The 11,144-nt window shown below is 37.0% G+C and overlaps 1 non-coding gene across 1 annotated transcript; it reads right to left on the reverse strand.

Annotated features, from left to right (window-relative positions):
• Window positions 1-10,595: 10,595 nt before the first annotated feature.
• On the reverse strand, window positions 10,596-10,669 carry TRNAV-AAC (transfer RNA valine (anticodon AAC)). The gene has a single exon. It is a non-coding gene; the product is annotated as a tRNA-Val (tRNA).
• Between the last annotated feature and the right edge of the window lie 475 nt (window positions 10,670-11,144).

Raw genomic sequence — 11,144 nt, forward strand, 5'->3', positions numbered from 1 at the left:
ACTCTAGTGTGGAAGTCTAGCTTTATAACTAGCTAGACTATCTAGACGCAATTGTGAATATCGCTCAATTTCACGTATTCTGATGAATTTGATACTTTCATTGAAATGATGTCACAACTGCATGGGCATCTTGAGTTTCAATGTATCCCATGTGGTTGTGGCATTTAGGTGAAACAAATCTCTATGTAACATAAAAGAGGACGTTTAGTGTGTAAGACTAGCGTGATAACCAACTACATTATCTAGACCTAATCGTGAAGATGAATTTCATGGATTTAGATAAATTGGATATTTTCACTAAAGCAATGTCAAAACTACATGGGTACTAAGAGTTTCAATGTATCGCATGTGGTAGTGGCATCTAGCTCAAACAAGTCTCTAGAAAGAAACATAGAGCCCAATTAACACAAGAAATGAACACGTGGATTTTCTTGGCATAAGGTACATGCATCAGATCCACTTAGTTTCACTTCATAAATTCATATATACTAATCGTTCTACTTATTCTATGTAACATTTTTTGTTGTCCAAACACGGAATCGAACCAAAGACCACTAGTGTGATAACCAACTACACTATTTGGACCCAATTGTCAGAACCAATTTCATGGATTGAAATGAATTTGTAACTTTGACGGATGTGATGTCACAACTACATGGCCATCACGATTTTCAATGTAGCCTATGTGGTAGTGCCATTTAGCTCAAACACGTGAGAAACAGATAACACTATTTGACGTAAAAATGTAGACGTTGATTTGCTTGGCTATATTGTATTTTTCTAAAGACGAATACCAATGATTCTATTCATTCTACGTAACATCTTTTCTTGTCCAAATGCGGACTTCAACCAGAGACCTCTAGTGTGTTAGACTAACGTGATAACCAACTACATCATCTAGACATATTAAGAATAACTAGCTTGGATCGATGAATAAAAGACTAAGCTCAATTGAAATTGCATATATCAATTCCAAAATAATAAGTTAAAACATTATTTTTGTTGTAATGGACAAGATTATGTGCTCAAACCCGGTTTCGAATCGGAGACCTCTAGTGTGTGAGATTAGCGTGATAACCAACCACAACATCTCGACCCATTTGCCACTACTCCTCCCCACTCGTCCCTCTCCACACACAGCCTCTCAATAGAAACAATTCCCTCCTCCTCCCCCCCTCTCTCTTTCTCGCACTCGTGCAAAGAACAATCGCTATGATTTTAGTCAGTGTAAATAGCACTTTTCTTGTTTGAATGTAAATTGTACCCGTAGACCTCTAATGTGTTATAATAGCATGAAAACCAACTATACCATGTAAACATATTGACGATGTCTATTTATCTCTCTTAATTAATCTTGGTGCAATAACGATTGAAGAATATCTAGTGTTGTTAGATGAATTTCAAGATATTATGTATTCGTAAAGGAATAGTTCAAAACATGCGAATAAACCCAAACTCAAACTCAAGACCTCTCCTTTGGAAGTCTACTGCGATAACCAACTAGACTATCTAGATGCAATTATGAATACTGCTCAATTTCATGTATTCTGATAAATTTGATAATTTCACTGAAACTATGTCACAACTACATGGGCATCATGAGTTTCAATGTATCCCATGTGGTTGTGGCATTTAGATGAAACAAGTCTGTCGAAACAAATAGCACTAATTGACACAAGAAATTAACACGATGATTTTCTCGGCTTAAGGTACATGCATCAATTCCACTTAGTTTCACTCAATATATTCTAGTTCTATAGTGACAGAGACCAATTCTTCAAGTCATTCCATGCAACAATTTTTGTTGTCCAAACCTGGACTCGACCCATAGATCTCTAGTGTGTAAGACTAGCGTAATAACCAACTACATTATCTGGACCTAATTTTAAAGATCAATTTCATGGATTTAGATGATTTGGATACTTTCACTAAACCGATGTCAAAACTACAGGGCTATTACGAGTTTCAATGTATCCCATGTGGTAGTGGCATTTAGCGTGCCATTTAGGTCAAAGAAGTCTCTAGAAAGAAACATATAGCCCTAACTGACACAATAAATGAACACGTGGATTTTCTTGGCTTAAGGTATATCCATGAGATCCACTTAGTTCCATTAAATATATTCATATATACTAATTCTTCTACTCATTCTATGTAACATTTTCAGTGGTCCAAACATGGAGTTGAACTGAATACCTCTAGTGTGTAAGATTAACATCATAACCAACTATACTATTTGCACCCAATTGTAAAAACCAATTTGATGGATTGAAATGAATTTGTAACTTTGACAGATGCGATGTCACAACTACATGGCCATCACAAGTTTCAATGTAGCCCATGTCGTACTGGAATTTAGGTGAAATACATCAGAAACAAATAGCACTATTTGACGTAAAAATGTAGACGTTGATTTTCTTGGATATATTGTATGTTTCTAAAGACGGCTACCAATGATTCTATTCATTCTATGTAGCATCTTTTGTTGTGCAAATTCGGACTTGAACCGAAGACCGCTGGTGTGTTAGACTAGCGTGATAACCAACTACACTATCTAGACAGATTGAGAATAAGTAGCTTGGATCAATGAATAAAAGACTAATCTCAATGGAAATTCCATATGCCAATTCTAAAAGAGTAAGTTAAAACATTATTGTTGTGATCTACAAGATTATGTGTCCAAACACATACTAGAACTGGAGAGCTCTGGTGCGTGAGACTAGCATGATAACCAACTTCTATAAACATATCAACGATGTCTATTTATCTATCTTAATTAATCTTGGTGTAATAACGATTGAAGAATAGAGTGTTTTTAGATGAATTTCAAGATATTATTTATTTATAGAGGAACATTTCAAACCATGCCAATAAACCCTAACTCAAACTCAAGACCTCTACTGTGGAAGTCTACTGTGATAACCAACTAGATTATCTAGATGCAATTGTGAATATCACTCAATTTCATGTATTCTAATAATTTTGATATTTTCACTTAAGTTATGTCACAACTATATGGGCATCATGCGGCTCAATGTATCCCATGTGGTCGTGGCCTTTAGGTGAAACAAGTCTCTAGAAAGAAATAGGACTAATTGACACAAAAAATCAATACGACGATTTTCTTGGCTTAAGGTAGATGCATCAGTTCCACTTAGTTTCACTAAATATATTCTAGTTCTAGACTGAAAAATTCAAATTGGTCCACTCATTCAACGTAACATTTTTTATTGTTTAAACCCAGACTCGACCCGTAGATATCTAGTGTGTAAGATGAACGTGATAACCAACCACATTATCTAGACCTACTTCGGAAGATCAATTTCATGGATTTAGATAATTTTTATACTCTCACTAAACCGATGTCAAAACTACAGGGGTATTACGAGTTTCAATCTATACCTTGTGGTAGTGGCAATTAGCTCAAAGAAGTCTCTAGAAAGAAACATATGGCCCTAATTGACACAAGAAATGAAGACGTGGATTTTCTTGGCTTAAGGTACATGCATGAGATCCACTTAGTTCCATTAAATATATTCATATAAACTAATTCTTCTAATCATTCTATGTATCATTTTTTGTTGTCCAAAGACGGAGTTGAACCGAAGACCTCTAGTGTGTAAGACTAGCTTCATAACCCACTACACTATTTGGACCCAATTGTAAAAACCAATTTCATGGATTCAAATGAATTTGTTACTTTGACAGATGCGATGTCACAACTACATGACCATCACAAGTTTCAATTTAGCCCATGTCTTTGTGGAATTTAGGTCAAACACATCAGAAACAAATAGCACTATTTGAAGTAAAAATGTAGATGTTGATTTTCTTGGCTATATCGTATTTTTCTAAAGACGGTTACCAATGATTCTAGTCATTCTATGGAGCATTTTCTCTTGTCCAAACTTGAACTTGAACTGGAACCTCTGCTGTGTTAGACTAGCGTGATAACCAACTACACTATCTAGACATATTGAGAATAGGAAGCTTGGATCGATGAAAAAGATAGCACGAATGGAAGCAAGAAATGAAGAATTGTTTTAGCTTTGTTTAATATATGTGCAGGACTTGCAGCTAGTTTAACTTAATACCTAATTATATCGACATCATTACAATCACAGAACCGGGCAAAGAACAATAGCTATGATTCTAGTCAGTCTAAATAGCACATCTCTTGTCCAAATGTAGATTGTAACCGGAGACGTCTAACGTATTATAGTACCATGAAAACCAACTACACCATGTAAACATATCGACGATGTCTATTTATCTATCTTAATTAATTTTGGTGCAATAACGATTGAAGAATAGAGTGTTCTAAGATGAATTTCAAAATATCATTCATTCGTAAAATAATAATTCAAAACATGAAAATAAACCCAAACTTAAACCGAACACCTCTAGTGTGGAAGTCTAATGTGATAACCAACTACACTATCTAAACGCAATTGTGAATATCGCTCAATTTTATGCATTCTGATGAATTTCATGCTTTTACTGAATTTGATACTTTGGCACTTCTCGACCCGTCAGTCGCTTTGTGTCGGTGTCGACTTTTGTTGCTTCCTCGTCTTTTTAGCCTTTTATTGATTCGAACTCCTCTTCGGAATCGGCTAGCTCCGATTCATTCCAACTCTTCCCTGAAGTTGGCAGTCTCAAATTTGTCTTTAACCTTCAGGCCCCTCACCATCACGGACCAAGTCTAGGTCTTGGCCTTCTTATTCTGGTTGGCTCTATCGTTCTTGACTCTGTCGTAGTCGCCGTGTGTTCCGAGTTAATCATATGTGTTGACTTCTTCAGTCAACTCGACTTCCTTTTCCTTCTTGTCTCCCCCTGTTTTGGTTGTTTCCTTCACTCTGGCTGCTTGTCCAGTGCCTTTGCCTGTTTTCCCAGTTTCCATTCCGGTTTCCTCCTTTCTCCCCCTCAAGTGCGACATGTTGAGATACTAAATCCAAGAATCTTCGAAAATATTGCAATTTGTCCATGCTGGAAGGTTTGGTGAAGATGTCGGTAGTCTACCGATCGGTTAGAACATACACAAGATCAGCTTCAACCACTGAGGACCCGATCTCGCACAATGTCGTAATGCACTTCTATTTGTTTCGTCCAAGCGCATGTGGAGATGCTGAAGAACAAGAAACTCTGAAAAATGCTACAACTTGTACAGGCCGAGAGGTTTGGTGAAGATGTCGGTAGTTACCGATCTACATACCATTTAGATTGAAAAAGATATGATGAATGGAAGCAAGAAATGAAGAATTATTTTTGCTTTGCTTAATATATGTGCATGACTTCCTATAGGCTTAACTTATTACTTGAATATATCGACAAAATTACAAACAGCCAATCGTGCAAAGAACAATAGCTATGATTCTAGTCATTCTAAATAACACTTCTCTTGTCCAAACGAACACTAAAACTAGTTTTCTTAAGACCACCACCGTCTTTGAGTGATAACATCTCTCTTTCGCTCTCTCTCTCTCTCTCTCTCTGTCAGCAAGAAATGAAGAATTGTTTTTGATATGCTTAATATATGTGCAAGACTTGCAGTTAGCTAAACTTAATAGTTGACTACAACGAGATCATTACAATCAAGCAACCGTGCAAAGAACAATAGCTATGATTCTAGTCAGTCTAAATAGAACTTCTCTTGTCAAAATTTAGACTATAACCGGACACCTCTAATGTATTATAGTACCATGAAAACCAAGGACACCATGTAAACATATCGACAATGTCTATTTATCTATCTTAATTAATCGTGGTACAATAACGATTGAAGAATAGAGTGTTCTTAGATTAGTTTCCACATATTATTTATTCGTAAAAGAATAGTTCACAACATGCAAATAAACCATGTCACAACTACATGGGCATCATGAGTTTCAATGTATCCCATGTGGTTGTGGCATTTAGGTGAAACATGTCTCTCGAAAGAAATAGCACTGATTGACACAAGAAATCAATACGGCGATTTTCTTGGCTTAAGGTACATGCATCTGTTCCACTTAGTTTCACTCAATATATTCCAATTCTATAGTGATATATACCAATTCTTCTGCTCATTCTATATACCAGTTTTTGTTGTCCAAACCTGGACTCGAACAAAAGACTGTGTAAAGAACAACAGTGCAACAAACAATAGTTATGATTCTAGTCAGTCTAAATAGCACGTGTCTTGTGCAAATGTTATTCTCTCTCTATCTCTCCCGCGCATATTCTTTGTGTATTGAGCTTCTCCATTAAACCTTCTCTCATTTTCTGTTGCCATCCGGCTGAGCCGGTTTGTCAAACGCTTCCGCACGTTTACTTTGACATGGTATCAAAGTGCGAGGGTTAAGAACCTTTGCATTCGACAAACGCTTTTGAAGCCAAACCCTGATACCCAGTAAGGACAAACATAGAAAGATATGCACAGAGGTATGATGAGTTCACATTCCAAAGAGAAGCCCGACCGGAGCAACTATGCGTCTTGGTCATATAAAATACACCTGTACCTGTTGGGGCATGGATATTGGAGCTATGTGGAAGGAACCAACGAGGTAGCATAGGAGCCAGCACACAAAGACTTCCCGTCATGGGAGCAAGGAGCGAGTCGAGTATTGTATTATCTCGCGTTCGGTGTGCACGATCAGATGCTCAGCTACATAAAGGATACAATGACACCGAAGGAGGCTTGGGAAAATCTACGGAAGATTTTCGCCGCCAGTACCATAGCCTGTAAGTTGCAGGTCAAGCGAGAGATGAACAACATTGGCAAAGAGACATGTCGGTTACGTATTACACCACCAAGATAAAGGAAATTTGTGATGCACTCGGGTCCATCAACCTGACGGAGGACGAATATGAGATGGTACAAATCTGCCTCAGTGGTCTAGCGCAAAGGTACAGGCCAATCTAGACAACTATTTGCACCCGGGATCGACACTTTCTTCGACTTGTAATTGATGCACATGGTTGAAGAGAACCACGAGACTAGGTCGAGGACCACTCAATCTGACAATCAGATGGTGTACACAGAGGCGGATCGACCCCGTGCGCATGGAGGATGAGGTGGGTCAGCACGCAGTGGAGGCGACCAACAAGAGCAGAACCGAAGGTACGGAGACGATGACGACAGCAGTTCTGAACCCTCCACAAGTTGGTACTGTGGCAAGAAAGGCCACAGGGAAAGCGACTGTTGGAAGAAGCGTGCCGATTTGGACAAATCCGAATACGACAAGACCGATCGGGAAAACCAACAAAGCTCGCACTACACGGAAGGATCGGAAGGATCCAGAACGGGGAAGTCCAGTAAAGGGCCAACCTTTGTGATGAAGCACAAGGCTAACTCGATGCAGAAGACTACTTCCAAATCGAAGGAAGTATGGTATGTTGATTCAGGAGCGTCCAACCACATGACGAGCCATGAAGAGTGGTTCTCTTTTTTGGAGAAATCAGAACAACTAGGGATTATCGAAACCGGAGATGACACCCCTCACTCGATTTGCATGCTTCATTGAGGAAGAAGGCCGGATAATCACGCAAGGCTAAGGAGACGGGAGGATGTTCATCCTCAACACTAATGACGGCGGGACCGCTATGTTTGCGAAAGGGCAGAAGGTCGAGTCAGACATTGATCTACGGCTCAAGCGGATCAACCACGTCCACTACCAGAGGCTTCAAGATCTGCAATCGAAACAAGTTGTTTTTGGTTTGCCGAAATTTAGCGGTCGGAAGGCCGAAATTTGTAAAGCCAGCCAACTCAGGAAGAAACACTAGCTTCCATTCCCCACCGAACGAAACCGGAGCCATAGCAGGCTCAACTTAATCCATTCGGATGTATGGAAACCGTCACAAAATGTTAGTCTTCGCAGGAGTTGGTATTTTGTCTCCTTCATCGACGACTAAAACCGGCACACGTGGATCTACCTCATCGAGAAGAAAAGCGAAGAAAACCAGAACCTTCAAAGTTTAGTCGAAAGGGAAACGTAGAGGAAGATCAAGTGCAATAATGATTAAGGTGCAATAATGATTAAAGAATAGAGTGTTCTTAAATGAATTTCAAGATATTATTTATTTGTAAATGAATAGTTGAAAACATGCAAATAAACCATGCACTCAAACTGAACACCTCTAGTGTGGAAGTCTAGCATGATAATCAACTAAATTGTCTAGATGCAATTAGGAATATCGCTAAATTTCATGCATTCTGATGAATTTGCTAATTTCACTAAAACGATGTCACAACTCCATGGGCATCATGACTTTCAATGTATCTAATGTGGTTGTGGCATTTAGGTGAAACAAGTCTCTAGAACGAAATAGCACTAATTGACACAAGAAATCAACACGGCGATTTTCTTGGTTTAAGGAATGTGCATGAGCTCAACTAAATATATTCTAGTTCTATAGTGACAGAAACCCAATTTCTACTCATTCTATCTAACATTTTTTGTTGTCCAAACCCGGACTCGAAGAGAAGACCTCTATTGTGGAAGACTAGCGTGATAAACACCTACATTATCTGAACCTAATTGTGAAGATAAAATTCATGGCTTTAGATGAATTGGATACGTTCACTGAAGCGATGTCAAAATACATGGGTATTACGAGTTTCACTGCATTCCATATGGTAGTAGCATTTAGCTCAAACAATTATATAGAAAGAAACATATAGCCCTAATTTCCACAGCCAATGACATGTCGATTTTTATGGCTTAAGGTACATGCATGAGATCCACTTAGTTTCACTAAATATATTCATATATACCAATTCCTTTACTTGTTCTATGTAACATTTTTTGTTCTCCAAAACCGGACTCGAAATGAAGATATGAATTTGTTAATTAGACCAAGCAATTGGCATGTCAATAAATAAAAGACTAATCTCAATAGAAATTCCATATGTCAATTAGAAAAGAAAAAGTTAAAATATTATTGTAACTGTAATTGACAAGATTATGTGTGGAAACCCAATGTCGAACAGCATACCTTTGGTGTGTGAGACTAGTGTGATAACCAAACACACCATCTAGATCCATTCATCATTATTAATTTAATAGTTTCACATCAATTTATTAATTCGACCAGGCGATCAGCATGTCATACTGACATTGACACATAACGACTTTGTAAGTTTTCCAAGTGGTACTAAGATTTATCTTATAGAAGTCTTTCTGACTACATAAAATTTAGATTGAAAAAGATAGCACGAATGGAAGTAAGAAATAAAGAAAAATATATGTCCAGGACTTGGAGTTAGTTTAACTTAATACTTCACTATATCGACATCATTACAATCACACAACTGTGCCAAGAAAACTAGCTATAATTCTAATCAACGACACCATCTAAACATATCCACGATATCTATTTCTCTATCTTAATTAATCTTGGTGCAATAACGATTAAACCCAAACTTGAACCAAAGACCTCTAGTGTGTTAGACTAGCGTCATAACCAACTCCACAATTTGGACGCAATTGTAAAAACCAACGTGATGGATTCAAAAAAATATGTTACTTTGATGGATTCAATGTCACAAGTACATGGCCATCAAGAGCTAAAACATGTTAGAAACATATAGCACTATTTCACGTACAAATGTAGACGTTGATTTTTTTGGCTATATTGTATTTTTACAGATACCAAGTATTCTATTTATTCCATGTAACGGCTTTTCTTGTCTAAACACAGACTTGAACCAGAGACCTCTAGTCTGTTAGACTAGTGTGATAACCAACTACACCATCTGGAGAAATTCAAAATAACTAACATGCATTGATAAATAAAAGACTAATCTCAATAGAAATTCCATATGTCAATTAGAAAAAAATAAGTACAAATATTATTGTGACTATCATCTACAAGATTATGTGTGGAAACCTGATTTCGAACAGCATACCTCTGGTGTGTGAGACTAGTGTGATAACCAACCACACCATCAAACTATTAATTTAATAGTTTCACATGAATTTATTAATTCGACCAAATGATCGGCATGTCATACTAACATTGACATAACGACATTGTAAGTTTGGCAGGTGGTAGTAATATTTATCTTATAGAAGTCTTTTTTACCACATACCATTTAGATTAAAAAAGATAGCACGAATGGAAGTAAGAAATAAAGAATTCTTTTTGCTTTGCTTAATATATGTCCAAGACTTTTAGTTAGTTTAACTTAATACTTCACTATATCGACATCATTACAATCACACAACAGTGCGAAGAACAATAGCTATGATTCTAATCAACGACACAATCTAAACATATCCACGATATCTATTTGTTTATCTTAATTAATCTTGGTGCAATAACGATTAAACCAAGACTTGAACCGAACACCTCTAGTGTGTCAGACTAGCGTCATAACCAACTACACTATCTGGACCCAATTTTAAAAACCAATGTGATGGATTCAAAGAAATTTGTTACTTTGACGGATTCGATGTCACCAGTACATGGCTAGCACGAGTTTCAATGTAGCCGTTGTGATACTAGAAACATATAGCACTATTTGACGTATAAATGTAGACGTTGATTTTCTTGGCTATATTGTATTTTTACAGACACCAATTATTCCATTTATTCCATGTAGTACCTTTCCTTGTCCAAACCCGAACTTGAACCGGAGACCTCTAGTGTGTTAGACTAGCGTGATAACCAGCTACACCATCTAGACACATTGAGAATAACTAACTTGGATCGATAAATAAACTAATCTAAATAGAAATTACATATGTCAATTAGAAAAAGAAAAGTTAAAATATTATTGTTACTGTAATCGACAAGATTATGTGTGGAAACCCAATGTCGAACCGCATACCTCTAGTGTGTGAAACTAGTGTGATAACCAACCACACCATCTAGACCCATTCATCATTTTAATTTAATAGTTTTACATGAATTTATTAATTAGACCAAGCGATCGGCATGTCATACTGACATTAACATAACGACTTTGTAAGTTTGCCAAGTGGTAATAAGATTTATCTTATAGAAGTCATTCTGACTACATACCATTTAGATTGAAAAAGATAGCACGAATGGAAGTAATAAATAAAGAATTATTTTTGCTTTGCTTAATATATGTTCAAGACTTGCAGTTAGTTTAACTTAATACTTCACTATATCGACATCATTTGAATCACACAACC

This window comes from Azolla caroliniana, unplaced genomic scaffold (genome assembly GCF_043228905.1).
Source record: "Azolla caroliniana isolate FFs.n. ecotype wild unplaced genomic scaffold, voAzoCaro1.0.p SCAF_16, whole genome shotgun sequence".
Lineage (NCBI taxonomy): Eukaryota > Viridiplantae > Streptophyta > Polypodiopsida > Salviniales > Salviniaceae > Azolla > Azolla caroliniana.